Source organism: Mustela lutreola, chromosome 1 (assembly GCF_030435805.1).
Source record: "Mustela lutreola isolate mMusLut2 chromosome 1, mMusLut2.pri, whole genome shotgun sequence".
NCBI classification, from domain to species: domain Eukaryota; kingdom Metazoa; phylum Chordata; class Mammalia; order Carnivora; family Mustelidae; genus Mustela; species Mustela lutreola.
The window spans coordinates 41402385-41426186 of record NC_081290.1 but is presented as its reverse complement, the minus strand read 5'-3'; the positions used below and the strand labels follow the sequence as shown (position 1 = coordinate 41426186).

The following is a 23802-nucleotide window of genomic DNA, read 5'->3' as shown; positions in this document are numbered from 1 at the left end:
TAAATATCTGTGTGTGTGTGAGTGTGTGTGTGTGTATGTGTGTATACATATACATAAACTAAACCAACCGACAAAGAACCTTCAAGTGAGTTTTGAGGTTATAATCACCAAGCTCTTTGTATTGTAGTTTTCTTGAAAAGATCTTCTGCAGTAACATAAGTATGAAAATTAGTGGATGACAGCAAAAGTCAGAAAAACCAGTGAGTCTTTTGATTCTCTCAATGACAGATTAAGGAGACAATCTGGTTCAGAAGATAGAAATTTGATATCTTTATGATAGCAATGCCTGAAGATCATGGTTTCAAGATGTCATGACCATGAAGACAATGTCTATAAGAATAATCTTAAATTTAATTATATTAGAAGTGTCTTATTCATTCACTCAGTCCCTCAAAAATATTAAATCTTTAAGTTATACAGGATATATTCAGTTGTCTGCAAACTGCAGAGATGATTATTTAAGTGTCATATGAATATTCATAATGGAGGCATTAAAATTCTTTCAACCTCGATTTCTCTCTCTCTCTCTCTCTCTCAAACTGTCTCTCTCTTTACATATATATGTAAAGAAGAAATCTCCAGAATGCTGGAGATCAAACCATTTTGACTACATCTTTAGATTAAATTCTAGTATTTTCTTTTTTATTTTATTTATTTATTTGACAGACAGAGATCACAAGTAGGCAGAGGCAGGCAGAGAGAGAGAAGGAGAAGCAGGCTCCCCGCTGAACAGAAAGCACAATGTGGGGCTCAATCCTAGGGTCCCGAGATCATCACTTGAGCTGAAGGCAGAGGTTTTAACCCACTGAACCACCCAGGTGCCCCAAATTCTTGTATTTTCAACGAAATCCTTATAATATATAACAATTTTTCTATTTAATAAAATGGAATATAACATATAATGGAACATCTAATATATGGAATGGATACTTAAATCAAAGAAGGAAAACAAGTTAAATATTGATATATTGATATGATCTTACATGATTTGGGATTGATAAGAAAATTATCAGACAATAAGATATTGGAACTTACCAATACCATCACCATTTTTATTTTTAAAAATTTTTTAAAGACTTTATTTATTTATTTGACAGAGAGAGACAAAGTGAGAGAGGGAACAAATCAGGGGGAGTGGGAGAAGGAGAAGCAGGTTTCCCATTGAGCAGAGAGCCTGATGCAGGGCTTGAGCCTAGGACCAAAGGGGTCATACCTGAACCATAGGCAGAGGCTAAATGACTGAGCCACCCAGAGGCCCCTATTATCACCACTTTTAAAAGAATGTCATGAAAATGACTTAGAGAAAGAGATGAGTCTATCTATAAAAGCAAAAATGCTCAAAAATGTATTGTTACAGAGTAAAATTAAGGCAACCATGTGTCAAAAGGAACAAATAAAGACATTTTTTGCTATACCTTACTATTTTAAAACTTCCACAAATCTACATGCCCAATAAGAAAGAAGTCAAAAATTGAAAGATGTTGCAGGGTCATGGGGGAGGCTCTACAGAGCCTTTCCCCACCAGTGTCTTTGTTCTTTGTCTCCTAGAGTTAGCCTGCTCATTTGCCATTGCTGAGACACAGCTCCAAATGGAGAGACTCACTCTGTGCTTCCTGGGTCCCCCTATGTCATTCCTTGGTGTGACCCTTATGGTGGGGTAGGCTTTGAACTCCTTATTCTCTGGGGCAAATAAAAGAAGATTTCACTTGTGTATGGCAGAGATGAATTATTCCTCCTCCACCATGAATGAAGAACCTGATGTTTTCTCAGTAGTTACCTAGCTATGGGATCTAGCAGTAGATCCCATTAAATAGAGGAGCCATTGTCTAGGGTCAGGGATGTCTTCCTGACCTTATTTTATTTATGGACCATTTCAATGACCCTACTGTCCACTTAGTTTTGCTCATTCTTCATTACTTAGCAGAATGCTGTGCTAACGAAGATGAAAGGAGAACTGGGGATGATGTTAAGCTTGCAAAATGTTGTAGAGAAGACCACAGCTCCAAGAGAAACAAAACTGCTGGCTTCTGAAACTTACAGGATCCTTCAGTCTTCCAACATGGCAGATGGTGATAGTATCAGGGAAATGAATTAATATATAAAGAAAACTTGGATTTTTCTGGGACCTACACTACAAAAATTCCAAAACAATGTTTTTTGCACATAGATGGTGTTGGTGATATATATCAGAAATTTCTGTGAAGAGGATTTGTTAGAAATTATCTCTGTGTTTATCTCTGTGTTTTGAGGTCTTTTACCTCTGCAATAAGGTTCTCTCTGGTTTCTTCTATATTTGTCTCAAGCCCAGCATGCACCCCAATGTTTATATCACCATTATCAATAACAGCCAAACTATGGAGGGATCCAGCCCAAGTGTCCACAAACTAATGAATGGGTAAAGATCATATATATATATATATATATATATATATATATATATATGAACATTCTATGTTATATGAACATTCTAGAACATTCTATGCAAATATATATAGAATGCTTATATGAACATTCTGTATTATATGAACATTCTATGTAAATATATATAGAATGCTATATATAGCATTCATATGAGATGCTACTCCACCATCAAAAAGAATGAAATCTTTCCATTTGCAATGATGTGGATGGAACTGGAGGGTATGATGCTAAGAAAATAAGTCAGAGAAAGATTAATACCATATGATTTCACTTATTTGGAATTTAAGAAGCAAAACAGATGAACACAGGGGAAGGGAAAAAAAAAAAAAAGGGGGGGAAGCAAACCACAAGAGACTCTTAACAATGGAGACCAAACAGGGTCGCTGGAGGGGTGCGGGCAGGAGATGAGCTAAATGGGTGATGGGTATTAATGAGGGCACTTGCTGTACTGAGCACTGGGTGTTATATGTAAGTGATGAATCACTAAATTCTGCTCCTGAAACCAATACTACACTATATTTTAACTAAATAAAATTTAAATACATTTGAAGAAAAAAAAATTAAAGTTGCTATTAGCTTTAGTTTTCAAATGGCTGTTCAAAGTTCATGGTATGGATCCATTTAGATTTGAAAGCAGGAGCTTTGCATCATCAATAACACCAACCCAGGTTATGAAGGCTCAGCAAGTTGTGAAAAATGAAAGTGGAGAAGAGATGCTGGTCCCATTCCCATCACAGATGAGGAAGTAGAACAGAACACAGAACTGCCTGACCACCTGACTAAGAATGAGAAACCTCAAGGAGCAGGACAAAGCAGAGTCCTAAGTTGACTCACTCAGAAGGTAAAGTTACTGCCAGAGTAGAGCTGCAAAATTTTATCCAGATATACTGGTATGTTAAGCAAACTAAGTTGATCAGAGAAAGAGAATTATTACATGATCCCACTGATATAAGGAATTTAAGAGGCAGGGTGGGAGGTTGTAGGGGAAGTGGGGGGAAAATCAAACGTTATGGAACCGCGGAGGGAGACAAAACATAAGGGACTCTTAAACTCAGGAAACAAACTGAGGGTTGCGGGATGGGAGGGGGTTGGGAGGAATGGGGAGGCTGCAGGATGGACATTAGGGAGGGTATGTGCTATGGTGTGTGGTGTGAATTGTGTAAGACTTATGATTAACAGACTCGTACCCCTGAAACAAATAACTCATTATATGTTAATAAAAAAACAAAACAACAACAACAAAAACAAACTGGTGATTTCAGTTTGGTTCTCATGGACTATGTGAACCAACAAGGGGCTAGTTTTCCATTGTTGTAGTGAGAGATTACATGACTGGGTATGCTACATTTTACATTTTATTGGTCATTTTGCCCCACTCAGTAGTAAAAAGGACAGATGCTACAGGTAGAGCTGTTTTGTTATAAAGGTCTTATAGAAAAGTTAAGGCAACTATGACAGCATTTTTAAAATAGAACGTAAAATAATAATAAGTAGCATAATTTAAAAAAAGAAGAAAATCAAGTCTACTTCATTGTTTATATACATAGAGTAGTATCTAGAATATAGTATCAATTAAATATTTATTGTTTAAAAACAATTATAGTAGGAATATGGGAATGTAGTCACTGAAATAAGTAAATGCTCACTATACACCCATTATTGTTCAGAATAATTGAAACTTACAAGAAGAAAAAAAAAGAATGATCAAGACTTTTATAGGGATGCAAATGACATGATTTATTTATAATGCAGGAGAAACTTGCATTTGGGCCAAGGGCACAATATATGCATAATACAGTAGGAGGCATGATTTGAGAATTCTTACAGTATGTAATAAATCCCAGGTTGAAGGAAGGAAGCAGAAATTTCTCCAGCTATTTTAAACATGACACTTTTTTGTTGTTGTTGTTACAAGTAATTAGGTAATTGGAAAATCCTGGACATAGCTAGAGAAGCAGAGTCTAGGCTTGTCCTTAAGGAACAGCTAGGAGCTTCTCTAGCTGCAGTAACCAAGAATGGGTAGGAATTAGGAAGGATTGTTGAATTCAAGAACATATCACTGAAGATGTGAACCAAAAATCTGGAAACTACTGACACCGTAACAGCTCCCTGTCACCCATGAAGACAGTGGATGAACACCTGCACACTGTAGTAGAGAACCTAATATCCTCAGCATTGAGACTTGCAGTAGAATGGTACTCTTCCTTACACCCAACCCCTCAAGTTTCCGTAAGAACAGCCAATTGCCACAGGTAAGTAGACTACAAGAAAGTAGAATGGGTTCCATAGGCTAATCCCCAAATACCCAGCAGCTCTCAGTTTTGATTATTCATCTGCAAAAATGCTTCACCCATACTTGTACTTTCCAACAATAATGGTAATAGTAACAACAAATTTCTGTCAAACACATAATAGTCAGCAGGGGGAGTTTATAAGCTTAAATTATTCAGTATGTGGTGTAAAAATATATAGATTTAATTGTAGCAAACATATTGGCAATTTCACATACACAAAACCATTATATATTAAATGACTTAGAGTATTAGGCATTGTTTAAACAATTAGATAAAATTTTTGGAAAAGTAAGTAACAGCATATATTGGTTGAGGTTATAAATATATTTAGCAGCAAAGCACTCAACTAGTACACAATAGGAAAACACTATTATTTGAAAATAACTACCATTATTTTGTTTTGCCCTTACACTCGAGGATTATCATCTATATGGATACGAGCATCATGATCTCTGCCTCCATCCCAGGCTTACTTCTCCCTCATGTTGAATGAGTGTCTACTACTTCCCACAGACTAATCTGTGTGCTTAGGATAGTTCATGGAACAAAACATTCAAAAACTATCACCCTGAAAGTGTAATTTTCAGTTGGGAGAAAGATTTAATGAATGACAAAGTAAATAAGTGAAGTGTAGAGTGTATTTGGACATAAGAATGTAAAAGAAGTAAAGAGCACAACAAGAAGTAAACTCGGGGATGCAGAAGGTGGGGCTGGGTTGCTGTGTTAAATAGAGTAATAGGGCTTCAGGGTAGGCCTTCCTGCAAAGGACTTGAGGGAGTTATCGAGAGGAAGAGAATCCTAGGTGGAGAAATAGGTCAAATAAATGTCTTATATGTTTGCAGACACACAAGGAGGACAGAATGACTGCCAGGAAGAGAACTGGGGTAAGCAGCAGAAGAAGAATAGAATAGACAGGTGTTGGGGAACTGTCTTGCAAAGAACTTCAGGCCAATATGTGTACTTTGGCCTTTATTCTGAATGAATAAATACAAACTTCTGGAAGTTTGTGTTTTGTTTTGTTTTTGTTTATTTTTGTTTTTGTTTTTCAACTGAGAAATGGCCTATTTTCATGAACATTTTTAAGGGATATTGCCTCTGTTCCCAATAAGGTACCAGAGAATGATCTAGCTAGCATAACATGGAACAAAATGGACCACAGAGTGCTTTCAAAAAGAGGTTTGGCCTTTTTATGCCATGAGAAAGCAGATAGGACTCATGTTCTTTCTGGGAGACTAGACACCCAAATTATTTTTTTTTAAATATTTTATTTATTTATTTAACTGAGTTCACAAGTAGGCAGAGAGGCAGGCAGAGAGTGAGAAGGAAGCAAGCTCCCTGCTGAGCAGAGAGCCCGATGTGAGGCTCTATCTCAGGATCCTGGGATCACAACCCAAGCTGAAGGCAGAGGCTTTAACCCACTGAGCCCCCCAGGCACCCCAACAAAGATTACTTTAAAAAAAAAAAAGAAAGAAAGAAAGAAAGAAAAGAAAAAGAAAAGGAGAATGTTGGAATGAGGAGATAGCATCTTGAGGAGTATTTTCTTTCCAAAATTTCTAATCACATGAAAGAAGTGAATGAGGGGTAGATTAATTTGTAGTATTTTGTGGGGAACTCACCCAAATAGAACAGAACATTAGGAGTGAGTAAGAAACATTTTTGTCCAGCAAGTTCATTCTTGTCTGCTCTTTGCCACCAAATAAGGAGCCTATCCTTTTGGGAAGGCCTGAGGTTATTCAGTTGAGTTAGTCATTCTAATTCAAGAGAATGCTACAGGGCTATTTGGCCATGCACCTAAAATCTCCATCTTCGAATCCAGTTTTAATTGGTAATGTTTGTTTAACCTACATTAATCTGACTTCTCATTTTTTGGTTTCTTATAAATTGAGGTGGGGTATTACTAATTAATCATTGATATCTGAACCAAATGAAAGCATAAATGACCATAGGTAGTGGGGAAGGCGGCAAAAGCCATCATTTGGAAGAGACAAGAAGGAAGTACTTATCTTTCAATAGGAAAGCTCTCCAGAGGAGGGTATTATTGCCAACACATTGAATAGAGGCATGTGGGTTCTATGGATTCAACATTTACATTGAATTCTCTAAGACAGTGGCATTTGAATTTTCCAAACACCAAAGGTGCCCCATGGATTAGTTGGCAGCAGCAGTTGTACCAAGTACCAAAGTATATTAAGACACATCTCTTTAGAAATAGGAACCATAGGACACATAAAGTAAAAGGAGAGAGGAGAGTAACTTTGGGAATCTCTATGATTTTGAAAAGTATGATAAAAATAGGTTGTAAAAACTTGGAAAAGCTGTAATTTATATTTTAGATACCTAGTAAAAGTCTTGGCTGTCACCCCTTAAGAGATCACCAAAGAGTTAAAATATTTCATTTGAGATGAGCAGAGAAGTTTGTAATTTGAGGCATATGTTGGAGTGAGCATGTTTTCAGTGGAAAAAGAAACAAGCTGATTTGTAAAATGGTATAAAAGTGTTAATCTGATACAGAGAAAAATCTCCAGAAATATGTCCTACAGTTTGTGTCTAGAGAAGAATGGAATATATATACAAAAATAAGTTGAACAACATAGAGTAAAACATCTTTTCTAAACTTTAAACAGATCCTTAATTCTATAACCCTATAATGTTGTTTCAGAATTTATTTTTTTTCATTTGAATATTTTGCTACTGGGATGATTCCTTGGGATATTCATGTAGAAGAAAGATCTATGTTCAAATGAAGCAGAAAAGGATTGGGATTGGACAATGCTTAAGCGTTATTTTAGTTTAATGATTCTCAAACTTCTGTGTGCAGAGGAATGATATGGGAACTTCTTGAAATTTCAGATCCTAAAGCTTTAGTCCCATGGACTCAGATGAACTGGGATAAGGCACAGATACCATTGTAATGAGCTATACCCGTGAATCTAATGATTCCAATGTGAGTTGCCCACCATATGTTGAGCAGTGCTGCAGTAGTATGAATTAGAAGGGATAAGACCTTGAACTTGGGGATGGTGGTGGGAATGGAAAGAAGACAAGAAATTAAGAAGATATTGTTAGTGTTCAACTCAGGCTGACCGAGTAAGCATAAGTACTGGATGAAAGAGGACCATTAGTAGTTCTAACAGCCCAAGCCCTGGCAATGAAGAGAATGCTGACATTTTTAAAGTGAATAAAAACTTAAAGAAAACTACACTATAGAGCAGGAAGATAAATTTTCTGTAAGGCAGCTGGAATTTAAGATAGCATAAGGAATGTGAAATAGAGATGTGCCCACTAAGTAACTGCTTTAGGGCCAGGGAGAGTGATGGCAGTGAGAAACCTCCTTCCAGCAATCTTGTACATGGAGTTACCAAGTGAAGCTGTAAAGGCAGTAAAAGAACTTGAAATGTGGAGAATTCATAAGGTGAATGGGGAGAGGGGGGAAAGCGAAGGATTGGATCTAGTCGTGAAAATCATGTTTTCCCTGAGAAGTGACCCTTGAGATAATATTAGAAGGCAGGGCAGGTATTAATTTGGGAAGAAGGTAAGAAAACATAATCCAAGCAGAGTCCATAACCTCTGGGAAAACCCAGAGACGGAGGGATGGGAAAACAACTGCCCAAGGAGGGAGCATCACCAAGGGCAAGGTTGAGGCCAGGTTCTAAGGGCTTTCGTCTTTATAGACCAAGTGAAAGAAATGTTTCATTATAGCAAGAGCAATGAGAAGTATAGGAGACTTTTAAAGGAAGGAGTGGCCAAGAACAGGATGCTGAGAACCTGCATATGGTGCTTGTCCTAATTTTGGAAAAGAGATGAACAGCACTGTTAATTCCAGCCTACTTTTGCTTCCCCAGATACAGGACAGCTGAAAGTATCATGAAGAGTCTACCTTGCTGGGTTCCAACCCTGACTCCACCCTCATTGTGTTAACTTGGGGAAATTACATAATTTAATGCTTATCAACATTGGTTTCATTTTAGAACCAAAAAAAGGGGGCTTTAAAAAATACCAGTGCCTGCCCCAACCTCTCAGACAGTCTAAATTCAAGCCCTGAGGGTATTTTTAAATCATCTTCAGGTGTTTCTAATGTGTCTCCAAGACTGAGACCCATTGACTTTCACTCCATGTCTCCTTTTCCTCAGGTCTGAAATGGTCTGATCATAATAGTATCTAAACCTTGGAGATGCCATTAGAGGATAATATAAGATGGTGTCTGAAAAACACGTAGCATTGACTCAGGCATGTAGGGAAACATAAATTTGCACCTGCCATTGTCACAGCCATTTACTACAGACATTCTCATTATTGCACAGGTGCTTTTCACATGGTAGATCCATAAAACAACTTTGTCTTCAGCCCCCAGTCTGGCAGTTTGCCATGCAATGATTCTTTTTTACATTAACCAGTTACAGAAGACTTCTGAAGACCCATATGTGGTGAGGTCTTCCTTCTTTCTTCTTATAGACACAACAAAATGTGTTTGCATTGTTTTTTTCCAGAAGCATGTCTTCAAAACTAATTTATGTTTTTTAATTTTTTCTCATTCGTTCCTGAATACAAATTCTTTTGCTCCTCACCCCTCCCCATCCATCAGGAATCAGCCTTCCTTATCAGGATTAAAAATGAAACAACCAAATAAAACAAACACAAAATGAAATATACACACAAACAGATAGAAAAAAAAATCCTTACTTGGAGGGAGGGTGGATCTTTAAATGCCAGTACAGATGAAATTTAGAAATGTTGAATATAGTTACACTGATGCAATGCTTCTCTTTAAAGCATGAAAAAAATTGGGATATGCAAAATAATTTTTGAATTAATTTTTTGTAGAGTTAATTTTTATATTTTTTAAAGATTTTATTTATTTATTTGACAGACAGAGATCACAAGTAGGCAGAGAGTCAGGCAGAGAGAGAGGGGTAAGCAGGATCCCTGCCGAGCAGAAAGCCCGATGCAGGGCTCGATCCCAGGACTCTGGGATTATGACTTAAGCTGAAGGCAGAGGCTTTAACCCACTGAGCCACCCAGGCGTCCCAATGTAGAATTAATTTTTTTTAAATATTTTATTTATTTATTTGACAGACGGAGATCACAAGTAGGCAGAGAGTCAGGCAGAGAGAGAGGGGGAAGCAGGATCCCTGCCGAGCAGAAAGCCCGATGCAGGGCTCGATCCCAGGACCCTGGGATCATGACTTAAGCCGAAGGCAGAGGCTTTAAGTAACACCATTTTTTAAGTAACACCATTTCATTCTCTAAATAAGTGCCTAATAGGAAATTATTCCTAGTGCCATCAGCCTGAGGCTACATTATAACCTCCATTCTTGAGTTCTTAGATGATATATAACTTTGAATTTGATGGTCAGACTAAAGTATGAGTCATGTCAGGGCTGCCATTTTCCTGCCTGACTCTGGTTCCTGTATTGATTCACTGTTAAGAGATTGTACTTAGTCCCTAGGTTTCTTATTACAATTTGTCATATATACAGATCCATCATTCCTTTAGCACTTGAGAATAATTTATTTTCTATTATTTTGTGCTTCCTCAAATGTTCTCTGGTTAAGTCATTCATATATGTCTGCCGATTAACTTCCTTGATGTCAGAGACAGTGTTTTCAGGTTAATGCTGGGTTAGTAACAAAGTCACAACACAGCCACCATTTTAGACAGTGTACAAAGCCTATCTTTAATTTATTATTTTGTTCTTAACAGTCTTTTTCTAAATAACGTTGGCATATGTCTTCTCCAATGAGTGGAAGATACCAGCATGACACAAATTAAAATGATCATAATGCTGACCAGAGCCTCACTTTGTTTCATCACCACCTTTGCTCATTTCACTCGTATGAATATGCTGAGTTATGTTCCTTTCAGTACGATGCTTAGCTATAAACATGACAAGCTAATCATTTTGTCAGATGAAAGCCACATCAAAAGTAAAATGCAAAATGTGTAAAAAATGTACCCAAATATAAAAACATGAAAAATATAATGCAAAAAATAAACTCTATTACCAAACACACAAAATTGTATGTTATATGTATAATTATTAAATATTTTTATTCTCTACTATATCTTGGCAGTGTAACTGATTTCTTTTATTAGATAAAGAATATAAACTAAATATAGAAATGGAAGAAGAGATAAATTGGAAATCTTGGCAGAGGCATTTTTTTAATCCATCAAGATATAAACACTAGTTCTTCATTAAAGATTATATAAAAATATACAATGTATTTAACTGTAAGCATTATTTTCCACTTGGCCTAGTGCTACAGCTTTTTCAGTAATCCCATTTGACATAGAGCAATAGAATCAACTGCCTCTAGTTTACAAATTATGTCTTATTGTTCCAATGTAGAAAAATTCTCAGTGTGATTAGCATTTATACTTTTTACTAACAGTGTTTACTTGAGTTTCGCTGCAAGCACCAAAACATTGTGTCAGGAAGTCTTTAAAGAAGATACTGTTTTCTTTTTTCCTCCCAAATACTCTACTGTCCATGGTGCACTCACCTTTGAATTTTTAAACTCAAGCTTGTCTGAATCTACTTTGAAAGAAATGGCTTGGTGAATTGAAGTGGGAAAAAGCTGTTTCTACTTTCTAGGACACTGAAAAGTTCCCATCAAACAGCTTTTAAAAACATAGATCAATAAACAAAAACAAAATGCAGCAACTTAGGTAAAGACTACATACAAGAGAAAATCAATTAACATTTTACAAACATCTTTCAGTGCCAGGCACTTAGTTTCTTTCTTTTTTTTTTTTTTTTAAGTTTTTATTTAAATCTCACTTAGATACTATCTCATGTTAGTCTGAAAATGACCATGTAAATTAGATTTCAGTATCTCCAGTTTTTTTTAATATAAGGAAAATAAAGTCCTCCCAAATTAAGTAATTTCCCCATCATCATCCTGTTCGACAGTGACCACTTAAGGACCCCAAACTATCCTTCAGAAGACAGAGACCTTACTCAGCAGACATATCTGTGCCAACTTGTTGGTTCCAGTCTTTATAAGGGGCAAATGCTTTCCTGCTGCATTCTCCATTTCCAAGATAAAATATCCTGACCTGAATTTGTAAAAATTCGCCCAGGAAGTGGTGTGTTTCCCATATCATTCTACTTGAAGCTTGAAATCTTAAATGCGTTTGCAAGCTCGGAATGCAAAACTTCTCTCATGGTTTTAATTCCATGTATTTTGAGGTGATGACCAATACAAACATTCCCTGCAATCTTTGGAATAATAACTGTATCCAAAAGTAGTACCACAAAATTCCACAATGTTTGAGTTGTAGGAGACCTGGGAGATCATTGGGTATGAAACCCTAAATCTGCATAGAAAAACATTGGAGGCTGAGCCTCACTGAGGAGAAATAACTCCTTCACACCGGTTCTCAATCTAGTCCCAGAACTAATTAGTATAAAAACCAGAATTAAAACCCAGGTCCCCTAGCACCTATCTTGGTGCCTTTTTTTTTTTTTTTTCCTTCTCTGTATGAGTAATCCTACAGGTGAAGAATTGTTTTATATTATTATATTCCTGCACAAGTTTTAAAATATCTGCTCTATTTAATTTAGTTATAACACTCCTTAAAATAATGATCCAAATTTAACTTGTTTCTAACTTGGGAATTTAAACTGGGGTGCTGAATTGGGGGCCTGTGTGCTTGTGTATTTCTCAATTAAAGTAACCTGATTGTTCTAGAAGTCTTGCCGTTTTTACCAGGCTGAAAATCAACTTCAGTTGATTTCAGTGTTATCCATTTAAGCAATATTTTCTTCAGTCATTTGATATTTCATTTTTGACACTTGGCTTATCAATCTCTTTTTTCTAAAATGCCCAAATCTATGTAAAATATATCAAACTAAAAGAATGAAAAGAAGGAGTTTTCAGTTACACAAAGGGAAATAAACCTAAAATTACTCAAACTCTGTAGAAGTTAATTCAGGACCATGTAAAATTACTTTATTTTTTATGTACAAACACATTCACCTACCAATGTTTCCGTTCTTTTAGAAAAGAATAAATTTTTATTCATTTTCTCTCTACGAATACCAAATTGCTTTTGAAAAAACAAACAAGTATTCTCACTCTGCACAATTGAAAATTACTAATTTGTCACTTACATAGATTTCTTAGAACATCTGATATATATTTTATTCCCTCCATGAGCAATAACATTGTAAATTGAGCTGTTAAACTGATTCATGCTTAGACCAGCAAAAAGGAACAGTAAGTGGCTCTGAATCTTTCATAAATGCTTCAGAAAAGATTTCAGTCTGTGCTTGCCCCTAACCCCTGCTATTTTGTGTCATAATGCATCATTACATACTGATGTTTGCTCTTGTGCAAGTCAGCAAAAAAAGGATTACATAGTGGATGCTGGCCCCTTTCCTTGAATTAACTGTGTCACTTTTGATTTGTTATGTTACTGCACCACGTTTTAGGACGTCTTAACATTGGCAGCTAAGACATGAATATACATAATTGTCCCCAGAGGTTTGCTATTTTATCATCCATACCCTAACCTTTTTAAATGTTTCTATTCCAATAAAATTAGTTAAAAAAATAAACTAAACCTTGAAAGAGAAAGAAAGTGAGGATGTACTGTTTAATGAGTGAGTTCTCTGTTATCTCTTTGTGGAAACTGTGATAGAAAGTAGAGTTGTTTTCTGTACTTAATTATAAAAGAAAATAGAAAAAAAAAAACTATATGGATATAATATGGCCTGAACTAGTGTATAGTCTAATAATCCTTTCCATTATTGTTTGGCAATGGTTAGGCCCAATGATTGGTTTATATTAGTTCAAATAGCTTCACTGATGTGGAATTCACTGCCATCACAGGCAGTTCTAACCACCAAAATATTTCCCATAACTGCTCAAATATTCTACATTTAGTTTTACTCTTTGACCCCAAAATATATCTCCTGGGGCTACTACATAAAGCAGTCGTATACATACCAAATGAATTTGCCTGATATACTCTAGGTAGGTAACCTAAGGTTTTAATAGTCTCAATCCTGTGGGAAAAGCCCGATGTGATTTCCCTATTTAAATAGATTCATTTATTAAATATTTATTGAATTATAACTCCACCCTAGGCTCTGAGATAAGCTTGGGGTATTTGAAGGGGATTAAGATATAGTTAGTTCTTGCCCTCCCAGAGTTCATAGTTTTGTGGGAAGATAAAAGTGAATCAGTGTAGTACTTATGAGAATAGATAGACTAGGGAATTACAAAGACGTGGGTTCAAGTCCAAGTTCTGCTACATGCTTGTCAAGTGATAAGGAATGTGTGCGTATGTGTATGGGTGTGCACACACATATGTATGTGTTAGAAGAGATCATGTACTTAAAGGGCTGAGCAAAATTGAACTGAGACTGGTGATAAAACCAGTTAAGAGGTTGATTTGAAAATCATCTACGTTACAAAATTCATGAACTAAACTAAGAGAATGGCCATTTTGTGACAATGGGCATGGAGAGAAAGAATTTAAGTAATATTTTTGCTTCTGTGATAAATGTACTATGAAATGAAGATTTCAAATATATCAGGTGGTAATATGAACAAATTAAGAAGTAATGCTCTTTTATATGCAGTAGATATAATATCTGCCATTTCTTAGAGACAAATTTTAAATTTTAGTAGAAAAACATGAGAGGGTTAAAATCACAGAAAATAAGAGTTTAGGTGTGCTAATTATTTGTAAACAGGAAATAGAGGAAATAATTCATGAAAAAAGAATTGATATTTAAATGGCCATGAAGGCAGTTCTTAGACTAAGTTTTCCTAAAAATACAATTGTTTAAGACCATGTTCATGTCAATTCAGAATTGCTGACCTAAAGACTGACATTTCTTTAATGTTACAGTCATGTTACAGTTTTTAAAAATGTATTTTTGAGGTTAAGAAACAAAGGATATATATTACTTTCATTATTGATTCGTCTATTGTTTCGATAGCTGAAATTTAGACAAATTTAGAATGTCACATAGCCTCTATTGTACTTATAGAAAGTATATGGAAAAGATAAGTACTTGAGGTCAGATCTGAGATCCAATAAGTTAATGCCTAATTGACAGATAATAATGAAGAAAAAAATAAAACTAAGCCCTCTCTTTGCATTCCTCCTCACACACTAACACTCTTGCTTTCAGTTTTACTCTTTAACTAAATTTAGTTTCTTTGTGAGAAGTTGAAATGGATTGTCATCTGATTGACAATGTTATGGATAATCAATGATATGAAAAAGAGAAAGTGGTTGATATGGTTCCCACGCAATTCTCCAGTTTGCTGAAAGTATTAGTACAAGACAGTGACATACATGGCTTCTCTGTGTTGCTCATGGAAGGGGTCTACTGGTGGGAAATTAAAAGTGGAAAAAAATGCAAGCAGAAATGTCAAACCATTTATATTCCTAAAAGCGAAAATAATTTTCAACTTACACATCAAGACAAAGTAAGGCAAAGACATCTTTACAAATTTGCTTTTTTTTATTTTTTCCCCCTCAGTGGTATTCACAGCACTAATGCATTTACAAGATGTTAAATCACATACTTAAAAAAATCAGATTGAAATGGGAAACAATTTTCTAACATATTTGAATCTACTTTCATTACTAATGCAGACACTCCCCAGAACCTTTGTATATCAATTCGGCTATTAATGGGAGTTGACATGTCATCATTCAGGTCAGTTCATTGCACTGGTGCTGATTGTGCCAGCTACACAAGGGAAATACAGAGAGAACCAGTGATTGAGGAGTAGTTTTGCCTTAATAACCTTTCAAAGTCCTTCCTAAAATTATGATTTGATGCAAATATATGGATTCGTTTTTTTAAAAGGTTTTATTTATTTATTTGACACAGAGAGAGATCATAAGTAGGCAGAGAGGCAGGTGGGGCAGTGGTGGGGAGCAGGCTCCCTGCTGAGCAGGGAGCTGGATGAGGGGCTCTATCCTAGGATCCTGCCGAGATCATGACCTGAGCTAAAGGCAGAGGCTTAACCCACTGAGCCACCCAAGCCCAAATATATGAATTCGTGATTAAAAATTGCTGAAAGCACCTGGGTGGCTCAGTGGGTTAAAGCCTCTGCCTTCGGCTCAGGTCATGATCTCAGGGTCCTGGGATCAAGCCCCACATTGGGCTCTCTGCTTAGCAGAAAGCCCCCCTCCCCCAACCTGCCTCTCTGCCTACTTATGATCTCTGTCTGTCAAATAAATAAATAATTTTTTTAAAGTGGCTTTCAAAAATAATGGAATTTATATAAAATAAGAAAGGAAAATATTTCATTTGGCAAATATAGCCATCAGAGGTGCATAATGTCTGGCATGCAGTAGTGCTCAATAAATGTGTGTTGAACAAATGAATGAGGAGGTAGTTAAGTGGCTAATACTAAAGCAATGCAAAGCCACTTGATAAAAGTTTATCAGTATGCTGGACCATAGACCCGATTACACCAAATGCAACTACATAGTTACTGTGATAATTTACTAATAATGGTTATTCATCTCAAAATATATCCATCTCAAAAATATAAACAACTAATTCAATATTTTTTTCTGAGTAGGTAAGATTATTTAAATAATTGGCACTTGCAGACATGTTTGTAAACCATGATCGATCACTAAATATATATACTGTATTGTTCCATGCCCAACTTAATCATATCAGGAAATATATATCCCAGGAAACTTTAACCTATGCAATTCCAAGTTGGAAGGGATGAATACTTGGGAGGCAGAGGGAAGAAACAGACATTAGGCTGAGGTAGACATATTGTCTTAGGATAAACCAAGTGGTACAGATGTTTTCTAATTTATCACTGTTCTTGCTTACCCTACACTCTCCTCCACTTCCCATGACTGTTAGCTATGATAAACAACAGCAACCCCAAGTCCTTCCCCACCCCCCCAAATGCTTTGTTACAAAACTCAGAGCGGAGGTAGCCACAGAGAGCAAATATCCAAAACTCTTTCACAGACTACTATACCAGCCCCCTTTATGCTGCTACTCTAGCAGCTAGATGTATCTAGCTTCAATATCTCCCTGACAATTCTACACATTTTTTTCTATTTCTTCAACTCATAAGTTTGTATCATTATTGCCCTGGATCCACAATCATTTAACATCTGATGCTGTTAATAACATTTCTTAATCCATATTTCTTTTTTATTTTTTTAAAGATTTTTATTTACTCATTTGACAGACAGAGATCATCAGTAGGCAGAGAGTCAGGCAGAGAGAGAGGGGGAAGCAGGCTCCCTGCTGAGCAGAGAACCCAATGCGGGGCTTGATCCCAGGACCCTGGGATCATGACCTAAGCCGAAGGCAGAGGCTTTAACCCACTGAGCAACCCAGGCACCCCTTAATCCATATTTCTTAATGGTGGTTCTCCTTCACTGATTTTATCCAGCCAAAGATGGTCACAATGATATCTCCTGTTCCTCATGTTTGTTTGCAGTATGACTTGCTTGCTACTTCTTCATCAAGTAGTGAGGATAATTACTCTCTTGAATCAAGGCGAGGGGGGGTGGTCTGTGACTGTTTACCAATAGAATATGGCACCAGTGATGAGCCATTTCCAGGTCTGAGGCTTAATTGTCCTGGTAGCTTTTGCTTCCTCTTTTTTGGAATGCATGCTCTAGGGAAGCCAGTCTACATATGAAAATTTTGACCCCCTTGAAACCTCCATGTTGTGCAGTAGACCAATCTGATGTACAAAAATGCAGTGTTGGGAATAAGAGATAATCAACCCATTCTGAGTTGTTCCAACCTTCCCAGTTGAAGTCACCGTCAAATAGAAAGAAAACAAAACAAAACAAGCAAGCAAGCAAACAAACAAACAAGAAAAAACCTGGAACAATTTAGTAGCCCATTTGATGTATTTTATTCAAAGGAAAACAGTCCATGGATTAGGGGACTACAGGGCCTAATAAGCAGTGGAGCATTGTTCCCAAGGGATTTTGGGCAAGAGTGAGTTTTATAGAATGTTATAGGCAACGAGAAGCAAGGTGGAAACAAGGCATAATTGGCTAGGCTTTTATAAGCCTAGGTGGTCCTATTTCCCAGGGTAAGGCAAACTAGCTAAAGCTGGGATGTAGGATTGTGACCGGTGTATATTAGGTTTCCTTGAGAGTGTAATGTTTCCCATAACTGCAGCCTGACAGGTTTAGATTTGTGATGTAGGCAGGCCAATGGGGCTGCCTCTATTTTGTGGGCCCCCGTTCAAATTAACATTATCACCCAGACATTGGAATTAGTCCAGCCCCCTCAAATTTCAGACCATACCACACCCAACTGACCTTTTCACAGCTACACATGATATTTGGTGCAAAAACTGCTGTCTGAACCTGGTCTACACAAAGACCTATTAGGGAGAATAACATATTGCCATTTTAAGATACCCAGGTGTGGGATTGCTTATTATCGTAATTCTAAATAACAAAAGAAATGAATTACATGTACTCTTTACTTCCTTGATACCTTAATTTTACCTCTGCATTACATCCTATAAGGGATTTGGCAATTGCTAAGTGAAGTGGAGGAATCCGTTCAAAGTTCAAGAAATGATATATAGGAATTGTTTGACTTTTAATAATTCCATTGCTAGGTTAATTTTTATGCCATGGGACCATTTCCTGGGTAAGATTTACAAGCATTACTCAGACTTCAGTATTCAAATAAAACAAAATGATTTTTTTAAATTTATTTATTTGACAGACAGAGATCACAAATAGGCAGAGAGGCAGGCAGAGAGAGAGAGGAAGAGAAGCAGGCTTCTTGCTGAGCAGAGAGCCCGATGTGGAGCTCAATCCCAGGATCCTGGGATCATGACCTGAGCCGAAGGCATAGGCTTTAACCCACTGAGCCACCCAGGTGCCCCAAACAAAAACTATTTTTAAAGCCAGCAATGATTGAGTCCCATTGTTTCCTGTTTATGGGTGAAAGATATTTGGAAAAAGAATATGCATTGTGCACCAATTTCTTTTTTTTTTTAATATAATTTTTTATTTTTTATAAACATATATTTTTATCCCCAGGGGTACAGGTCTGTGAATCACCAGGTTTACACACTTCACAGCACTCACCAAAACACATACCCTCCCCAATGTCCATAATACCACCCTCTTCTCCCAAACCCCCTCCCCCCAACAACCCTCAGTTTGTTTTGTGAGATTAAGAGTCACTTATGGTTTGTCTCCCTCCCAATCCCATCTTCTTTCATTTATTCTTCTCGTACCCACTTAAGCCCCCATGTTGCATCACCACTTCCTCATATCAGGGAGATCATATGATAGTTGTCTTTCTCCGCTTGACTTATTTCGCTAAGCATGATACGCTCTAGTTCCATCCATGTTGTCGCAAATGGCAAGATTTCATTTCTTTGGATGGCTGCATAGTATTCCATTGTGTATATATACCACATCTTCTTGATCCATTCATCTGTTGATGGACATCTAGGTTCTTTCCATAGTTTGGCTATTGTGGACATTGCTGCTATAAACATTCGAGTACACGTGCCCCTTTGGATCACTACGTTTGTATCTTTAGGGTAAATACCCAATAGTGCAATTGCTGGGTCATAGGGCAGTTCTATTTTCAACATTTTGAGGAACCTCCATGCTGTTTTCCAGAGAGGTTGCACCAGCTTGCATTCCCACCAACAGTGTAGGAGGGTTCCCCTTTCTCCGCATCCTCGCCAGCATCTGTCATTTCCTGACTTGTTGATTTTAGCCATTCTGACTGGTGTGAGGTGATATCGCATTGTGGTTTTGATTTGTATTTCCCTGATGCCGAGTGATATGGAGCACTTTTTCATGTGTCTGTTGGCCATCTGGATGTCTTCTTTGCAAAAATGTCTGTTCATGTCCTCTGCCCATTTCTTGATTGGATTATTTGTTCTTTGGGTGTTGAGTTTGCTAAGTTCTTTATAGATTCTGGACACTAGTCCTTTATCTGATATGTCGTTTGCAAATATCTTCTCCCATTCTGTCAGTTGTCTTTTGATTTTGTGAACTGTTTCCTTTGCTGTGCAAAAGCTTTTGATCTTGATGAAATCCCAATAGTTCATTTTTTCCCTTGCTTCCCTTGCCTTTTGCATTGTTCCTAGGAAGATGTTGCTGCGGCTGAGGTCGAAGAGGTTGCTGCCTGCGTTCTCCTCAAGGATTTTGATGGATTCCTTTCGCACATTGAGGTCCTTCATCCATTTTGAGTCTATTTTTGTGTGTGGTGTAAGGAAATGGTCCAATTTCATTTTTCTGCATGTGGCTGTCCAATTTTCCCAGCACCATTTATTGAAGAGGCTGTCTTTTTTCCATTGGACATTCTTTCCTGCTTTGTCGAAGATTAGTTGACCATAGAGTTGAGAGTCTATTTCTGGGCTCTCTATTCTGTTCCATTGATCTATGGGTCTGTTTTTGTGCCAGTACCATGCTGTCTTGATGATGACAGCTTTGTAATAGAGCTTGAAGTCCGGGATTGTGATGCCACCAACATTGGCTTTCTTTTTCAATATCCCTTTAGCTATTCGAGGTCTTTTCTGGTTCCATATAAATTTTAGAATTATTTGTTCCATTTCTTTGAAAAAGATGGATGGTACTTTGATAGGAATTGCATTAAATGTGTAGATTGCTTTAGGTAGCATAGACATTTTCACAATATTTATTCTTCCAATCCAGGAGCATGGAACATTTTTCCATTTCTTTGTGTCTTCCTCAATTTCTTTCATGAGTACTTTATAGTTTTCTGAGTATAGATTCTGTGTCTCTTTGGTTAGGTTTATTCCTAGGTATCTTATGGTTTTGGGTGCAATTGTAAATGGGATTGACTCCTTAATTTCCCTTTCTTCTGTCTTGCTGTTGGTGTAGCGAAGTGCAACTGATTTCTGTGCATTGATTTTATATCCTGACACTTTACTGAATTCCTGTATAAGTTCTAGCAGTTTTGGAGTGGAGTCTTTTGGGTTTTCCACATATAGTATCATATCATCTGCGAAGAGTGATAATTTGACTTCTTCTTTGCCGATTTGGATGCCTTTAATTTCCTTTTGTTGTCTGATTGCTGAGGCTAGGACCTCTAGTACTATGTTGAATAGCAGTGGTGATAATGGACATCCCTGCCGTGTTCCTGACCTTAGTGGAAAAGCTTTCAGTTTTTCTTCATTGAGAATGATATTTGCGGTGCGTTTTTCATAGATGGCTTTGATGATATTGAGGTATGTGCCCTCTATCCCTACACTTTGAAGAGTTTTGATCAGGAAGGGATGCTGTACTTTGTCAAATGCTTTTTCAGCATCTATTGAGAGTATCATATGGTTCTTGTTCTTTCTTTTATTGATGTGTTGTATCACATTGACTGATTTGCGGATGTTGAACCAACCTTGCAGCTCTGGAATAAATCCCACTTGGTCGTGGTGAATAATCTTTTTAATGTACTGTTGAATCCTATTGGCTAGTATTTTGTTGAGTATTTTCACATCTGTGTTCATCAAGGATATTGGTCTATAGCTTTCTTTTTTGGTGGGATCCTTGTCTGGTTTTGGGATCAAGGGATGCTGGCCTCATAAAATGAGTTTGGAAGTTTTCCTTCCATTTCTAGTTTTCGGAACAGTTTTAGGAGAATAGGAATTAGTTCTTCTTTAAATGTTTGGTAGAATTCCCCCGGGAAGCCGTCTGGCCCTGGGCTTTTGTTTGTTTGGAGATTTTTAATGACTGTTTCAATCTCCTTACTGGTTACGGGTCTGTTCAGGCTTTCTATTTCTTCCTGGTTCAGTTGTGGTAGTTTATATGTTTCTAGGAATGCAACCATTTCTTCCAGATTGTCAAATTTATTGCCGTAGAGTTGCTCATAGTATGTTCTTATAATAGTTTGTATTTCTTTGGTGTTAGTTGTGATCTCTCCTCTTTCATTCATGATTTTATTTATTTGGGTCCTTTCTCTTTTCTTTTTGATAAGTCTGGCCAGGGGTTTATCAATTTTATTAATTCTTTCAAAGAACCAGCTCCTACTTTCGTTGATTTGTTCTATTGTTTTTTTGGTTTCTATTTCATTGATTTCTGCTCTGATCTTTATGATTTCTCTTCTCCTGCTAGGCTTAGGGTTTCTTTCTTGTTCTTTCTCCAGCTCCTTTAGGTGTAGGGTTAGATTGTGTACCTGAGACCTTTCTTGTTTCTTGAGAAAGGCTTGTACCGCCAAATATTTTCCTCTCAGGACTGCCTTTGTTGTGTCCCACAGATTTTGAACCGTTGTATTTTCATTATCATTTGTTTCCATGATTTTTTCAATTCTTCTTTAATTTACCGGTTGACCCATTCATTCTTTAGAAGGATACTGTTTAGTCTCCATGTATTTTGGTTCTTTTCAAATTTCCTTTTGTGGTTGAGTTCTAGCTTTAGAGCATTGTGGTCTGAAAATATGCAGGGAATGATCCCAATCTTTTGATACCGGTTGAGTCCTGATTTAGGACCCAGCATGTGATCTATTCTGGAGAATGTTCCATGTACACTAGAGAAGAATGTGTATTCTGTTGCTTTGGGATGAAATGTTCTGAATATATCTGTAATGTCCATCTGGTCCAGTGTGTCGTTTAAGGCCTTTATTTCCTTGCTGATCTTTTGCTTGGATGATCTGTCCATTTCAGTGAGGGGAGTGTTAAAGTACCCTACTATTATTGTATTATTGTTGATGTGTTTCTTTGATTTTGTTATTAATTGGTTTATATAGTTGGCTGCTCCCACGTTGGGGGCATAGATATTTAAAATTGTTAAATCTTCTTGTTGGACAGACCCTTTGAGTATGATATAGTGTCCTTCCTCATCTCTTATTATAGTCTTTGGCTTAAAATCTAATTGATCTGATATAAGGATTGCCACTCCTGCTTTCTGCTGATGTCCATTAGCATGGTAAATTCTTTTCCACCTCCTCACTTTAAATCTGGAGGTGTCTTCGGGTTTAAAATGAGTTTCTTGGAGGCAACATATAGATGGGTTTTGTTTTTTTATCCATTCTGATACCCTGTGTCTTTTGACAGGGGCATTTAGCCCATTAACATTCAGGGTAACTATTGAGAGATATGAATTTAGTGCCATTGTTTTGCCTCTAAGGTGACTGTTACTGTATATGGTCTCTGTTCCTTTCTGATCTACCACTTGTAGGCTCTCTCTTTGCTTAGAGGACCCCTTTCAATATTTCCTGTAGAGCTGGTTTGGTATTTGCAAATTCTTTCAGTTGTTGTTTGTCCTGAAAGCTTTTAATCTCTCCTTCTATTTTCAATGATAGCCTAGCTGGATATAGTATTCTGGGCTGCATGTTTTTCTCATTTAGTGCTCTGAAAATATCATGCCAGCTCTTTCTGGCCTGCCAGGTCTCTGTGGATAAGTCAGCTGCCAATCTAATATTTTTACCATTGTATGTTACAGACTTCTTTTCCCGGGCTGCTTTCAGGATTTTCTCTTTGTCACTGAGACTTGTAAATTTTACTATTAGGTGACGGGGTGTGGGCCTATTCTTATTGATTTTGAGGGGTGTTCTCTGAACCTCCTGAATTTTGATGCTTGTTCCCTTTGCCATATTGGGGAAATTCTCCCCAATAATTCTTTCTAGTATACCTTCTGCTCCCCTCTCTCTTTCTTCTTCTTCTGGAATCCCAATTATTCTAATGTTGTTTCGTCTTATAGTGTCACTTATCTCTCGTATTCTCCCCTCGTGGTCCAGTATCTGTTTGTCCCTCTTTTGCTCAGCTTCTTTATTCTCTGTCATTTGGTCTTCTATATCACTAATTCTTTCTTCTGCCTCATTTATCCTAGCAGTGAGAGCCTCCATTTTTGATTGCACCTCATTAATAGCTTTTTTTATTTCAACTTGGTTAGATTTTAGTTCTTTTATTTCTCCAGAAAGGGCTTTTATATCTCTCTAGAGGGTTTCTCTAATATCTTCCATGCCTTTTTTGAGCCCGGCTAGAACCTTGAGAATTGTCATTCTGAACTCTAGATCTGACATATTACCAATGTCTGTATTGATTAGGTCCCTAGCCTTCAGTATTGACTCTTGTTCTTTTTTTTGTGTTGAATTTTTCCGTCTTGTCATTTTGTCCA

At 37.0% G+C, this 23802-nt stretch overlaps 1 pseudogene; it reads left to right on the top strand.

Annotated features, from left to right (window-relative positions):
- The first annotated feature begins 1721 nt into the window (after positions 1–1721).
- LOC131809100 (armadillo repeat-containing protein 1-like) lies at positions 1722–3245 on the top strand (annotated as a pseudogene).
- The last annotated feature ends 20557 nt before the right edge of the window (positions 3246–23802 follow it).